The sequence below is a fragment of the Caretta caretta genome, chromosome 22 (assembly GCF_965140235.1).
Source record: "Caretta caretta isolate rCarCar2 chromosome 22, rCarCar1.hap1, whole genome shotgun sequence".
Classification (NCBI taxonomy): domain Eukaryota; kingdom Metazoa; phylum Chordata; order Testudines; family Cheloniidae; genus Caretta; species Caretta caretta.
Window position 1 is genome coordinate 21884272 of NC_134227.1, and position 15701 is coordinate 21899972.

General features: G+C 44.7%; 1 long non-coding RNA gene across 1 annotated transcript in view; it reads right to left on the bottom strand.

Moving 5' to 3' along the window:
* The window catches only part of LOC142069802 (uncharacterized), a 111819-nt gene extending 96372 nt beyond the window's left edge, over window positions 1-15447 (bottom strand). The window contains exon 1 of the long non-coding RNA XR_012665776.1: window positions 15311-15447. This is a non-coding gene — a long non-coding RNA (uncharacterized LOC142069802). The remainder of the gene's footprint in view (window positions 1-15310) is intronic.
* Window positions 15448-15701: the final 254 nt, after the last annotated feature.

The window sequence follows — 15701 nt, forward strand, 5'->3', positions numbered from 1 at the left end:
TGAAGGACACAACACCCTGAAGGACAAATTGCTGGTGACCTGAGCACAGAACTGGGAGCAAAAGACCTCAGAATCCCCATTTGGCTCCGACCCTGACCCTGGCACCAGAGATCTGTAGCTTCCCTCTCTGGGTCTCAGTGGACCTATGCATAAAATGGGGCTAATACGGTACCTTAGGGTTGGTCGCAAATTCTCTATCAAAATGTTTCTTCTGTGGGAAATGTCTTTTATACTGAAATGGAAATTTCCCTGGGAAATGCCAATTTTCAGAAAAAAAATCTGGGTTTTCATTGACCAAACCCTCTTCCCCTTCCCCACCTCCAAAAAAAAGTTTGGTTTTCAATGAAAACCCCCCAAAACATTGAAGAATATTTTTTTCATGAGGGGAAAAAATTCCCCACCAGCTCTGTTTATAACAGTTGTCTCATGAGAGGGATTAATAAGATCATGCTCATACAGCAATGTTTATAGCCTGTTATAATGAGAGTCTTGCAATCAACTTCAATAGGAGCAGGGGAGATCCCTAGTGATGGAAGTCCAAGGATATATCAGAATTAACAATCCCTTAGGCTACCAGATTTTCCATAGGCTAGTCAGTAGCCCATTTATATGAGCAAAATATGGTTACGAAAAAGCAGAAATCAGCCCTGCATCATCACACCTCTAAAATCACTGCCGGTGGAATTCAGTAAAACACAGCTGAAAGACAGGCCTCACTTATGGCCTGCACACAGCTTCTACTGCTCCAGCGCCAGTGTGCCTGAGCCTGGACAGCAGACCGCCCAGCTACGCCAGCCCTTGGCTCCCAGTCAGACCTGTCGAGCCGCCCTCCTAACCAGCCATGCCCGGCTATTCCAGTTTGGACTTCCCATACAGTCCTGCTAATGCCACTTAGTCCTGCCTCACTGTTCCAGATCCAGGACTCTCTTTGACTGCCAATCATGCCAAACTGCCTGGTAGTTTTATGATGCAGGAATTGCTTTTTCATGGTTACAGGGACAAACAACTGGCTCTCAAACAGGCTAAAGCTTTTCCTTTGTTTAACCAGAAATGTCCCCATCAGTTCAGCAATCCCCACTCTTTCCAAGTCAGGCTTGCTTTAGCCCTGTTATTCCTACATGACACAGGAAGAATGAGAGGCTCAGTTAACATGTCCCCTTGCACCCCCCTAGACAGGTGATGACACCATTTTAATGAAGTGCCTGATGGAGCTAAGGTGACAGGCATTCTCTGGTCTGCTTTCATCTTTCATGCTCTGTGATGTTGACATATCTGTTATTTGCACCATTCTCCTCTGTATTTGATTATGCCTGCTTTAAATCTTTTAATAGTAATTTCAGTAGGAGTAACCAATGCTCAGAACCTTTCAGGATTAGGCCAAGTGAGAGAATAGAGACTTCAGTCTGGGGTCCTTGTGGGCATCAACTAGGTGATATTGATAGAAGAGTCATAGTTCTCGGACATATACATGAGTGTGGGTTGGACACTTGCGAAAAAGAGAGCATGATATGGAGGTTTGGGAAACAGGCAGCCCTGAGGTTTCGTCCTGGCTCTGCCACTGAAGTTTTGTGTGGCCATGGGCAAGTCACTTCACTTCACTTTTCTGACACAACTTCTCCACCTGTAAAATGAGGCTAAAAATATTTATCCACCTACTTCCCCCAGATGTTGTGAGGATTAATTAGTTAAGGCCTGCCTGTAGGGGGCTTTGCACAGGAGAGTATAAAAAATGCTCATTATTAATATATCTGATGCCCTGCTGAAGTCTGAACTCCCTTGGATGCAGGAGTTATGATGGAATCCCTCAGAGAATGGCTACCCCCTTGGAATTTCATTGTAAGAGTTGCTCGAAACTGCAGCAGGAGCATACAGTGAAAATTGGGGAGAAAAATGTTACCCAAAGTTTTCAAAGATGTTAAAAATGTGAGGTTTCAGAGGAACAGCCGTGTTAGTCTGTATTCGCAAAAAGAAAAGGAGTACTTGTGGCACCTTAGAGACTAACCAATTTATTTGAGCATGAGCTTTCGTGAGCTACAGCTCACTTCATCAGATGTGATGAAGTGAGCTGTAGCTCACGAAAGCTCATGCTCAAATAAATTGGTTAGTCTCTAAGGTGCCAAAAATGTGAGGGTTTTGGGCATTAGCAAGGTTCTGGTGAGCTGCTTCTTATTTCTTGCCAGCCCCATCCTCCCATGCCTTGATGGAACCAGTTCATTACAAAGGAGACAACTTTGTTTTAAATAAACGCGCAAGCACCAGTCAGAGAGAGACAGACTGAGTGTCCAGATCTTTAAAGCAGAAACTCTTAATCCTGCACTCCTGGGTACAGACCCGATAACAGTATCTCTCCTCATGAAAATAACCTTTGCTGTGATTTATTACAAGCCAGAGAGAGAGAGAGACATTAAGTGACTCAGTGATAGCATGCGATGTCTTCAACTCCAATAAATAAATAAAGGAAGAAATATTCCCCTGAGTCCCTCTGACATATCTAATTGATATCACTAGGGATCTTCCATGAACCAAATAGGAATCTAATCTATCGCCTCATACAGCCAAATGGAAACAGCAGGGTGTCTGCCACTGAGCCTGCAGCTTCTGACGGGGACACACATAATGAAAATGGAAACAGATTACAGCTAGTCTGATATCCAAATAACAAATACGGCTCCTGGAGAGAAATTTGTCTTACTGATGTGCGAAAGAAGTTCCACTGGTTTTCCCCATCCGCTTCCCCTTACCTTTTCAATTGAGCATGGTGCTAGTTCAGACTTCCCTCAGGTAGAAAAGCACTTGGCAGTTCACAGACACATGCACAGAAATCACACACAGATGTGCGTGCAAGCAGACAAGGGGATTCACTCTATAGGCCTGATTCTCCTTTCACTTGCACTGGTGGAAGTCTGGAATAACTCCACTGAACTCAGAGTAAACAAGAAGAAAATGGATACCGGTAATGATTCTACAGCTCTGTCCCAGTACAAGACATGCTGAATATCTTTGGCTGCCTTGATCCTTATTATTATTTGTGTTTGAGACGGATTGGACCCCCGCCCCTTGTGGGCTGCCACCTGATGTACAGAGATTTCACTGAGCCTCTCCTGCTCAACCAGCCTGGGTTCCCTCTCCCTGCTTTGCTGAATTTGGTTCTCCGGCCTCTTGCAGCATGCACACACAGGTATGGCTACACCCCACGGCAGACACAGACTGAAGTCAGCTCTGTGTAAGAGGACTACCCCAGCACTCATGTGCACACCCCTTTTGCGAGATAAACCCAAACTAATACTGTCTTGCGCTGTATAGAAAAATCTGCCCAGCGCAAGCTCGTAAAAATCCGCCCTCTTCCTCAATGTGAAGAGAGATGTGCATGACTTCTTGCCCGCCCCCAGTTAGAAATTACATAAACTGGGTTTAATAATAAACAAGAAATATGTTTATTAACTACAAAAGGTAGATTTTTAAGTGGTTAAAGGGATAGCAAACAGAACAAAGCAGATTACCTTAGTAAATAAACAAAAGCCGCAAACTGAGTTTAACACACCAGACAGATAGGATACAAATTAGCAAATTCTCACCCTGAGCGATAAACATGCTGGCAGATTCCTAAGGCAAAAGTTGCCTTGGCTTTCCCACGTTTTCTTACACAGGCTAAAAATCCTTCCAGCCTGAGACCATCACTTCCCACAGTTCAGTCTTTGTTCCTCAGGTGATTTCAGGTGTGTTGTTGTACAGAGAGTGAGGTCCCTCCTGTTGCCATTGTTCCTCTTTTATATCTTCCCCACACTTGCTGGAAAGCTTTTTTGCTGTGACCTGGGTCAAACAGTTCCCATTCCATCCGAGCTGTCTGACTGGGTCAAACAGTTCCCATTGTGTCGTGCTCTCTCTGAGAGGTTTCTGTTGCACACAGTTCCTGGGGCAATCCTTATGCTTGTGTGCATTTCTTCAATAAGCCATTAACATTGTTTGGCCTCATCCAATATAGCCCATTTGAAGTACGGAGACATGGTCAATATTCCCATCTTCAGATACAGAAATGATACATGCATACAAATTGGATAAACACATTCAGTAAATCATAACCTTTCCAATGATACCTCACATGAGCCATCTTGCATAAAGTATATCTTAGTTAAGCCATATTCATATCATAACCATATTTCCATGAAGAATATGGGGTGTAACATCACAGTGTTATCGTAGAACCTAGAACCTACCGTCATGGACCAGGTCCCCATTATGCTTGGCTGTCCAGTCTGGAGCCCGCACACAGCATTGCCAATGCACCTCATTCACGACCCAGAAAACCCCCTGCTGTTCTGGAACAGCTCTTTCTGAGCTCCTTTTGTAGTTAGGCAGTGATTTTTGTGTTGTGGTCTAATGTCTGCTGTAGATGAGTCTGAGACCAACCAAAACTCCTTTCTTTTTCTGTCATATTGATATGGCCCCCAACACTGCAGAACCTGCTCTCCCCATAATAATTTAATGAATCTATCCTCACAACACCCTCTTGAGAGAGTGCAGGGCTATTCTCCCCATGTTACAGATGGGGAACTGAGACACAGAGAGGCTAAGTGACTTGCCTGAGGTCCCAGAGGAAGTCTGTGGCAGGGCAGGGAACTGAAATGGGATCCCCAAATGCTCTAACCACTGGACCATGCTTCCTCACTTATGACTTCCTGTCCTCTAAACATTTTCAAACTCAAATGTGACCCCCTGATCCTTTTCCTTACTAAACTGGGTTAACTTCCCCCCATAACCTCCCTCCACCCTCATCCTAACCCATTTTTGCGCTGCTTCTGCACTTGGTCATTCCTGCTGGGGTGGAAGTGCGGACAGATGGTCCTTCCTAGTATTCTGGCCTGAGCTGAAGCAGGAAATGCTAGAAACCTCATGAGAAATCCTTCTGGAGAAACTCCAGAGATGCATTCAAATGTCTGAGCCCCTCCAGACATCTCTAGCAATAACGTGACTAGTCAAGATTTGCCGATGCCTCCCTTTGCTGTGCCCAAAGAGCAAATCCTGAACTGGAACCTGACTCCATGTGTAAGCTCAGTCTCTGCAGAAATGCCTGAGCCCCCATCAGCTGCCACCTCCCACCTTTCTTGTTTAATTAACTCCCTCCTGATCTCAGTAATGGCGCTTTGGAGTTTTTAAACAAAGATTTAATTAACCTGATCTCTGCACTCGCAGCAACTATCCGCTTACCTGGATTGGTGTGAAATCCCGGGCATATTGAGCCCATGACAACATTGTTAATAGCTCCTAACATCCTGATGTCCCTGGATGGTCCAGCCTCGAGTCTTTAGACTCTCTTCTGCTAGCATCAAAGGGTCGCCTGGGTCACTGATTTTTTAGCATCACGCAAATTGAGTCAGCAGGGAACTGGCAACTCTAGTGCATTATTATTGAGGATGGATAAACTCTTACCCGTGGTTCTCAGCCTCTCACAGAGACCGGGGGAGAGCGTTTGACTTATCATGATTGTTTTTAATCCTGCGATGGAACCACAGTACCAAGTGAAGGGGAGCAGGAGAGGGCAAAATCACTTCCTCGTCAGAGATACCTGCCAGAGAAGGGCACCACCCAGCAGGGCACAGAGGGGCAGAGCCGTCACCCCTCTCCTCTCCAACCCTGCCACCTATACTAGTTCCCTGAAGTGCTATTGAAACCCAGGACCAAACTCAGCCTTTCCCATACTGCCCCTTTGAAGAGAAAGGATGGTCTTAGTGTTAAGATCTAGGAATGGGACTCAGGAGATTTGGCTTGTGTTCCTGGTTCTGCCACAAACTTACTGACGTGACCTTACCCCAGTCACTTCCCCTCTCTGTGTCTCAGTTTTCCCACCTGTAAAATAGAAGACAAAGTCTTTGGCTTACTTCCCAGAGGTAATTCATTCATCTTTGTGAGAGCTCAAATTCAACAGTGATGAATACCATGGGAATGCCCAATAAAGTGCTATAGCACCAAACCAAAGCAGTGAGCATCCTGGGGAATCTTTCCCAGCTTGCCCTCTGCTTCCATATCTAACTGAGCTTCTAGAAAGCTCAGTGCTGCTAAGGCACTTTGGGTAGAATCCAGTGGGCAAGGCTGAGTCTGGAGATGGAGGACAGGAGAAGGGGATTCTGTGACATCATAAAGTTTTGTTGCTGTAGGGCTTGGGTTTGGGGGTTTTATTTAGTTTTAAAGCTTGCTAATAAACAATTTACCAGTGCACTAAATAACCAAAGGAATTGCTACAACAGCATCACAGAACACTCCTCACCCGCTGTTTATGGGGATATTGATCCAGACACAGGAACACTGGTCTCTCTACTATTGTTTGTAATGCGTCATTTGACTCATTTCCCTGCGTTCCACTTGCACAGCTAGGAAATCTGGCACAGGCGGGTGCGGCTATACCCAATCCCAAACTCCTCTATTAGGGGAACAGGGCCACGCCCCAGCATTTCTGGCAAGTTGCTGCTGTAGCCTCGCCTGGCTGTGCTCTCGGTCTCTGCAATTGCCTCTGGTCTGTGAATCAGCAAGTCCTGTGGCAAAACACATACTAACTCTTCAGAGCCCAGATCGTGTCTGACACAGTGGCCCAATACATTAGAACCATGCATGGAATATCCAAGGTCCCCCAGGAATCCTTAATGGACTTCCTTTGGTGACAGGGACGCAATGAATGAGCCAATGGTCTATTGACAGAACGCTGACATCAAAAGAAAACTCCAGCTTTCCCAGCACCCCCTGCCTCCTTCTGCCCCCAGCAGCGACTCCTTCCCTACCAGAAGCCAGTTGCAAATAGACTGGCTCCTGGTAAACTGCAGCAACTTTGCAGAATGCCATTTTAATAAGTGCATCTCCCAGGCAGGGGTGAGAAGCAGCAGCTGCGGTGCTGGCATGGATGTCAAACCACAAATGAGACATCCAACTGCTTCATTTATTAGAGCGAATCAATTCAACTTTTCATATTCACGAGGAGTTTCACGCAGGAAGAGCCCTGTCAACAACAGGCACTAAACCCACTCAGCACCAGCAGGAGTACAACACCAGGGGAGGACAAATCTCTCGCGCCGCAGAGCGTCAGACACTGGGGCTGTTTTCCAAACCCAGGAAGTAGCAGGCTCAGAAAAGCATATTGGACACACAGTGCCGGACCCTCTCGTTTTCACCAGTTTTACCCCTGTGTAACTCCACTGATTTCACTAGCATTACTTCTGATTTACACCCGAATAGGTGAGAGGGTAGCTGGCTCAGCATCTCCAGACAGTGGGTGCAGAGTCGGGGGGGCTCAGGGCATGGAAACAGGGACAAGGAGCCTTGAGCTTGCTGGTTCAAATCAACGCGCCGTCAGTAGCGACCCGCAGTTCTCACTCAGGTGGTCCATATGAAACGAGTTTGGGGGCAGTTCCTAGTGAAAAGGCCTCCAGGCCACAGGCACCTGGTTCCCTTGTCAGAGGAAGATGGGAAATGAACTCTGGCCCATCCCCAGTGATGGTGTCCCGAGGATACAGCTGCAGCACACTGGCACAGGAAGGGAGCACCTTCGCCAGTGAATAGCCTCATGCTATGCTTGAAGAGGAGATTGCTTGTCCCAGGGTAATGCCTTTTGCCAGCCGAACACTAAACTCATGGGAACATAACTATTGGATTCTTTTTAAATGAATTCTGCAATAATCTGCTGAGAACAAAATCGAATCTGCCCAGGAAAGGCTGAGCAAGAGGCTTTTGCACAGCACAACACATGAGTGAGACTACAGGGTCAGGCTCGGCAGCCCTGGAATACCATGAAGAGCTACAGATTGAAGGGAACGTGGAGCTTTCAGTAGGGAGATTGGACGAAGTGGTTTTGTGTTTAAAAAAAAAAACAAAATAAAGAGGGATCTTGATGTTTTTCATGTAAAAAATAGTCCCAAATGTTGAAAGTCATAGAAACATGCATTGTTACACACGTTCTGAATGCCTTCAACGGCAACCTCTTCAGAGCATTTCACGGCAGCCAAGAATTCATCACATGTAACTGAAACTCAGATTCTAAAGAGTCTGATCTCGGGAGTTAGCTGACATTTACATGATATACGTATGTGAGCCAGGCCAGTAAGCATATGTACAAAGAGAATTGTATATATTCACCTGTGCCCTTCTCTCCAACCTTCATATGTCACATGTCTGCTGAAGCCCCTATGCTGTAATGAGCTCAATGCAGAGTACATTTTCAAATAAATAAAATAAAGGGGGTTGGTGAGTGGATGAAGATCTTCAGGTCCCTGGGCCTTTGAGCATTTAGAGTAAGGAACTGTGTTTTCCTAATCGTTTGTACATCTCCTAGCAGAAAGGAACCCCTGTCCTGACTGGAGTATCTGGGTACTACTGCAATAACAATAGTAAACAATAAAATAACAATAAATATGATTATAATAAAATAATAAGAACAAGTATGCCTGATAGCTGATGGGCCAACGAGCGAGCAGATAATTGTATATGGAATCTGATTGGATAGCAAAGTTCTGACTTGTCACATGACTGCTTTCAACCAGTCATGAACCAGAAGTGTTTCATTTGTTTATCTATCTTTGCAAGTATATAGCTTTTGTATAATTAGCTCCTCTTTAAACTCGCCCCAGTGCTCCAGGGAACATTAGGTACTGGATTCATGGGCCCAGCAAGATGAGTTAGGAAGAGCTGAATTAGTTTCCTTTGCATTGGGGAGCATCAGTCATGCCCTTAAGGATAAAATTAACAGGTGTTTCTGTGTGTGGTGTGGTAGGGAGGGCTTAACCCTCCAAGGTTTGCAATTGTTACTGTACAAAAATATTACAGGTCACTAGAAGCAATTTAATGATAATAAAAATAACAAAACCCACAGAAAATGAAGAGGCTGCCATCCTTAATTTTCAGGCTTCTTTATCATGTAAAAACCTTCTGTTCATTTCCCAGCAGACGATTAATGTATCTGCAATTGCAACGGAAAATTCTCCTCTTCTTCTTTCCTGAGCCTGCCCCATGCGTCTACTCAGGCTCATGAAGAAAATGAATTCTTCTTCACCACAATGAATAGGCACACTCCCGTTAAACAGCTCAGAGCCTTGACTCCTTCTCCAATGAGCACAGCACCGCAGCAAGAATTTAGGTCCTCTCTGGTTAAGTGAGGATCTGAAGCTAGCCAAACAACAGAGAAAAGGATTCCCACCACCACCACTTTTCATGTCTCTAAAATTTCTGGTGTGTTTTCCCTTATTATTATTGTTTGTATTGCTGCAGAGCCCAGGACCCCATGGTGCTAGGCCAGGAAAGCTGCCTGGAGATGACCCGTGCAGATTCTAGCGCTGTTCATGTAAAAGCTAAAATCACTACCACCACCACAACAAATCCCTGCTGGTTTGAAATATTTAGTTATCAGCACCTAAAAGGCACAACCTGGCTGGGTTGTCCCCCTGCTGAGAGCTGTACAAATAAATAATAAATGACAGCCACTGCCCCAAATTGCTTACAGTCTAAAAGACAAGATGTAACAGGTGGAAGAGACAAAGAATCAGGCTGGGCAGGAGACAGGATAACAAATCAATAGACTAGAAGGTGCACTATTCTGAGCTAGTCAACAGCTGGTTTACCTGCCTAGACATTATCTGGTTCCAGTCTGTGAAAGCAAAAGGTTCATGGCATTCATTACAAAAGCCAAACACTGCCTCAGCTCGGAATCAGAATCCCAGCTCCTCAGAGAGGCTAGGGCTGGGTGCTTCCTTGGAGATACACTTTTGACATAACATCCTGGAAATATCCTTTCCAGGTCAGGCCAGGCGTCTGTGAGAACCAAAGAAGACAGAGTGCCTTAAAAAAATCTATAGCGGATTTTACAAGCAGGCTAGCGGTATCAGATCTCATGCTTCAGGGCATAATCTGATTCTCCCAAAGGGTTAGGAGGAAAGTTTTTCCCCCCTCAAGACATTTGCACAATCGGCCAGAGGCATTGTGCACAAAAGTGAATTGCCCTGAATTGACCAGGGATAGGAGGATGTTTGCCATGCTCTGAAGCACCTGCTTGAGAAGGATATTAGATATGATCTCATCTGGGCAGAGAATCCACCCTTATTTGTTCTGAAAATCACCAGGCACACAAACAGCGCAATATACCTAACAGATATAATGCTGAGGGCAGGCGCTGATTGGTGCATTCCAGCCCCTCAGCGCTGCGCCATCTGGAATGTTGCTATGGTTGCCACTTACCCCAGGGCAACCCAGCAGAATTTAGGTCCGTCTCCACAAGGGTGTCTCAGGACCTGCAAATCAGAGAGGGCAGTAAGGGAGCAGCGCTGCCCAGACAGTGGCTTGGCACCAAGGGCTCTTCTGTGATTGTGTTCCAGGGAGCTTTGTGAAAAGGTCATGCTATTACCACACATCATTGTACTTCACAGAACACGTTTGTCATTAGAATTCTGTCAGATCCTTTTTGAGACACTTGTAATGAGAAAGGGGAAAGGGGGGGAGAGGGGAACACACAGCACTAAATTAATTCTGATGACAAAGATAATAACAGGATCAGGAAATGGTGCAAAATGAATCCATTATAATTAGAGCGTCAGCACTGTCAGACCCAAGGTCCTCTCCTCGGAGGCATCTTGTAGAGACGCAGACGAATGGGGCCTCTTAAGGAGTTAGTGGGAGGCCACTGGGTACAGAGGTAGCATGGTAGAAGGTCCCCTCCTCAGCCGTGCAGGGACAGTGATTGTTAGGAATCGCAAAACGCTTTGCACTTCCCTGGCTACTTGCATCTGTGGATCTCAAAACAATTTATACTTTGCTATTTCATTTATATCATGGCTACTGCCATTGTACCGGGCCTTGTTACAAAGCATGAAGTAGGAACAGCACAGGTTAGGAATCAGGAGACCTGGTTCTGCCACCTGACCTGCTGCGTGACCTTAATTTCAAGAGCCTCAGTTTCCCTGCCTAGGAAAGGATGGCAGGGTTCTTGTGGGGCTTAATTTGTTCAGCTATTAGGATACACACAGTATAAAAATTTGGTGACAGCTAGATAAGTGGGTAGAGATCCTCAGCCAAAGGTGCTTGATAAAGGTGTTTTTACAACTTTTCCATATGAGCGTGATTCTTACACCCTTTTTACAGACTGAAGTTCAGGGAGGTGAAGAGATTTGTCTAATGGTCACAAAGAGTCAGTGGCAGAGCAGGATATCACTTAGGAATCCTGCCTCCCAGTCTCTGTGCTCAGCAAAGGGTTTACCCTGATTCCAGATATTCCTGGCTGATGAATATTCCAAGACCCTCCTGTAACATCTCCAGCTGTCTGAGTCCCTTTGTCATAGCTGCTCTCTAAAGAATGTGACACTTACGCTCAGAAAAGTGGCATCTTGACTGTCCCAGGCCAAGCATTTCCAGGTCCAAATTGTTCAATCAAAGTCAGATTTTCTCTGAACTGGCCCAGTGGCACGACTTGCAGCTATTGTCTGAAAATGGCATGCTGTGCTTTTTCTGTTCAATCTCATACAACATCAGTAGCAACAAGGTACCTGGGGGAGGATTCGGTGGGGGGTGTTTCTTATGCGGTACAGAGCAGGCAACGTAGAACTCACTGCAGTCTCATGGCAGATTTTTTTTCTTGAAAATGAAAAGTGGTTTCTGCAGCTGCACATATAACAACGTGCTTAACTTTAAGCCTATGCTTAAGTCCCATTGAATTAAATGGAATTTAAGAGCATGCTTAAGTGCTATTGTTAGAATGTAGCCACAATGTACAAATCCTCCCTGCAAGTATTACTTCTCAAATGACTCTAATTGATAACAACATTTGGCAGTCTTTCAACTCTTTTCATCTCTGCAAACATTAACTAATTAATCCTCACAACCAGAGCTGGGCTGACTCTTTGTCACAAATGATTTAGCTGATGAATTTAGCCCTTTATTCTGTTTAGCTCAGTGCAAACACATGGATTTTCATGAACTTGCTTTTCAGAATTGTTCAATGTACCTTCTGTGTGAACTTATTTCAGCCTATGGCTTGTTGTAAACAGTTTGCTTCACTTGTGTCTTTGACTGTTTGCTATGCCTTATTTATGGTATTTGTATTATATGGGTCCTTAAGTCACATGCTGTCATTTCTGCTTGCTGATTGGATGAGTGAAACTTGGCCAATGCTCAAAGCAATTTAAAGATGATTGCCTGAGTAGTCCCAGCACAAAACTTCATGTGAACACATATTTGCACCAGTATAAAAAAAGACTTCAGCTTTCTACTAACATCCCTGAGAATAGCAAAAATAAAAAATTCATTAATAATTTTAGATATGAACACAAAGGGCTGCAAGCATCGTTAGTGAGCTATATGTTCCCTATTTGATCTGACATTGGCAAGCACTGTAAATATCTGCCTGGCTGTATTCCCAGCATACCTGCAAGGAGTGTTATCCCCATTTTACTGATGGAATGACTGTGGCAGAATAAGTGGCCCTGTCCAAGGCCATGAGGAGGGTCGTTACCAGAGTTATGAGTTCCTGGATGCCGATCACACACTCACACTGGACACCAGTGATAAGCAAAAAGGGAATGGTGGCAGGCAGTAGGGAAAGCAAACCCCTCAATAAAAGCCAGCAGCACTATTGCCCTGTGGCTGTCTCACCTGGCTCTGGTTTTGGCAGAATGTAGTCCAGTAGTTAGGGAAAGGCACTTGCAGTCAGGACTCCTGCGTCCCACTCCCAGCTTTGCCACTGATTCACAGAGCAACTTTCAGCAAGCGTGTCTCTGTGCCTCTGTTTCCCCTCTGTAAAATGGACACACTAAATTCACTGGGGTGTTATTGGCGCTTAGTTCATTCAGTGCATTTGGGAGGCCTTTGGAAACCCTCAGAGGGCAGGTGGCTCTTTGTGCAAAGGGCGATGATTTACCACCGTTGTGTTGGCATACAGAGCCCCCTGCCCCGTTTGTTCATGAGCAGCCCAGGCAGGTGTTATCATGCTCCACTAAATGGGGGGAGAGGGGAGCCCAAAAGTCACTCCGGCTCCAAAGCTCCACGGCTCGGTGTGCCTGGCAGGAATGGTTCCTCCTATCTCAGTCACCAGCTTCCATTTACCAGGCTGCTCACTTAGCTTTTTGGCAGCTCACTGCTTCCCTTTGATTTTCCCATCCAGAACCACAAAGGAGAGCGGGGTCTCAGCGAGCCCTTTCTCCTCTTGCTATGCGGGCACTTGTCCGGGCTAGGCAATGGCGACAGAGTTATTATACATGGCCTCAAAGCCCATTCAAAGCACTGGAAGATGAATTATGTTTCATTTATATCAAAGAAGCAATCTCAGAGCCCATTTGTGATCAAATTTGCTGTCAGAGAAACTTTGCTTTATCTCATTACATCTGATATCTCTTGGCTTCTTGTCCTTGAGACTATTAAAGTTTAATGTCAAATTCAAGATGAAATGGAATCTTTGCTGTATCATCTCATCAGGGTCCGAGTGCGCCCCCTTCCATCCACAAAATTTTGACAACTAATTACAATGGGGAGGTGGCAGGGAGAAAGGAGACAAAGAGAGAGAGGTGCCCCTCCCCACCCTGCTCACTGAAAGTATTATTGTACAGAACGGCTGTAAATTAACATTAGCGTCACTCTCTGGAAGAGGGGATCATAATTTGCTTATTGTCGGATCAACTTTCTTTGTCTTCCCAAGAGATTGATTCTTCCACATCTCATTGGAGACATGGACATAAACCAGGGATGCTCAATATTTGTTACAGCAAGACTCATACTGGTGTCTTGCGTAAAGGGTTTTTTTGGGAGGTGGTTGTTTTTTACTCTGAAATAAGTAAACAAAGAATATGTGCTCATCGCTGAGAGCTCAGTCACATCTGCCTGCTAGCTGGCATGCCCCAGAGGTGAATTGCCTTTGCCCTTAGGGCACCCGCAGCCTGCCCTTTAGGATGCTGTGGGTTGCACAGTTGGATACCCCTGTTATAAACCAAGACTGTGGGGGAGACAGAACCAAGCAGGAGTGGAGGCAGGAAAGGAGAGTTAATGAGACTGATCTATTTTTCACAACATATAGTTCATCCATCTCTAGTTTACACTATCCCACTCCCAGCATATCGTTTATTGGTTCTATTCTCTTCAGGTTCTTACACCTGCCTCAGCACTGCGGAAGTTGGGTCATGACTAACGTATGCCACATGTGGTTCATTCTTTCTTTCCTCCAGGGAGGAAACTGTGTGTGCAGTGGAGGGTTTTGTTTTGGTAGACTGCTCTGTATTTATGCTAGAGAAGCACCTTGCAGTTGGAGTGGAAAGTGGTAAGGTGTGTGATGGTTGCACAATTATTAACCTGTGAATGAATCTCCTAACCTTATGGAGTACATAGCAGCAAGGAATAAAAGACCTTCTCCAAAGAGCAGCATAAAACATACAGCTGTAGCCCATAAAGTTTAGCAAATACTGAAAACTTGCAGCCTTTGGGTTCTCAGAGATGCCCGCAATGGCCACTGTTGGGATTATTTCTCCATTATTTGTGTTCTAGCTGACCACATGCTAAGTCCCTGTATGTTTGTCCCTCGTCTCCCACAGCAGGCAAAGGTTTCCAATATGTGCTATATTTGTGATCTCATTCTTGTTTGTACGAGACCCTGTTGCAGATCAATAGATAGGCAGATACTTTGTATTTGTCATGATATTTTCCCCCGATGATAAATTGCAAGGAATTTTTTTTTTCTTTTTTGTTCAACATTTTCTTTTACATTTCTCTGGGTTTGGGTTCGTTGTTTTGGTATGGTTTGGGGGCTTGGTTTTGTTTTTTTTTAGCAATTGAAAATTCATTTGGTTTTCAGATTTTTCAATGAAGGCTATTTTTATTGAAATGTCAAGCTATTTCCTATCCTACGCGCGCACACACAAAAATCAACAGAAAGTTTCCAACCAGCTCTCTAGCAGAGGATGGCTGTAGTGCCCAAAGCTTGCTGCAAAAATAAATTTTAGGAGACAGACATAAAGACATAAAGAGTCGAATTTTCAAAGCATTCTGTAGTTTTTAGGTACCTAACTTCAGACAGCTTGGCTGAAATTTTCAGAGTAATCGAAGCGATTTAGATGCACAATTCATGCTTTATAGGAAAGACACAAGTAGCTCAATCTGTTTAGATTAACTAAGGGAAGGTTAAAGGGTGATTTGTTCAGTCTATAGCTACATACATGGGGAACAGAAATGTGATAATAGACAGCTCTTCAATCTAGCAGACAAAGATATAGCAAGATGCAGTAGCTGCAAATTGACAAATCCAGACTAGAAATAAGGTGCAAATTTTTAACAGTCAGGGTAATTAACCACTGAAACAACTTACCAAAGGTTGTGGTGGATTCTCTGTCATTGGCAAATAAGACTAGATGTTTTTCTAAAATATCTGGTCTAGTTCAAACAGGAAGTAATTCTGGGAAGCTCTGTGGCTGATCACCATGGTCTCTTACAGCTTGACTATCTGTGAACCTATGGGAGGAAAAAAACCAGTTGAGATTAACCATAGCTGTCTATCTAAATCTCATAAGCAAATCTGAAACTCCCAGTCCTAGTTGTCTCAATTTGGACACTGAAAACTTTCAACACCTAAAATTAGAGGCCGCTTTTGAAAACATGGGCATGACTGACTTGGCTAAACCCAAAAAGCAAATTAATAGTAGAGTCAGGAGTCCCAGGTCCTGCTGTAGCTATCAGACTACTCTGCTTCTAGCAATGGA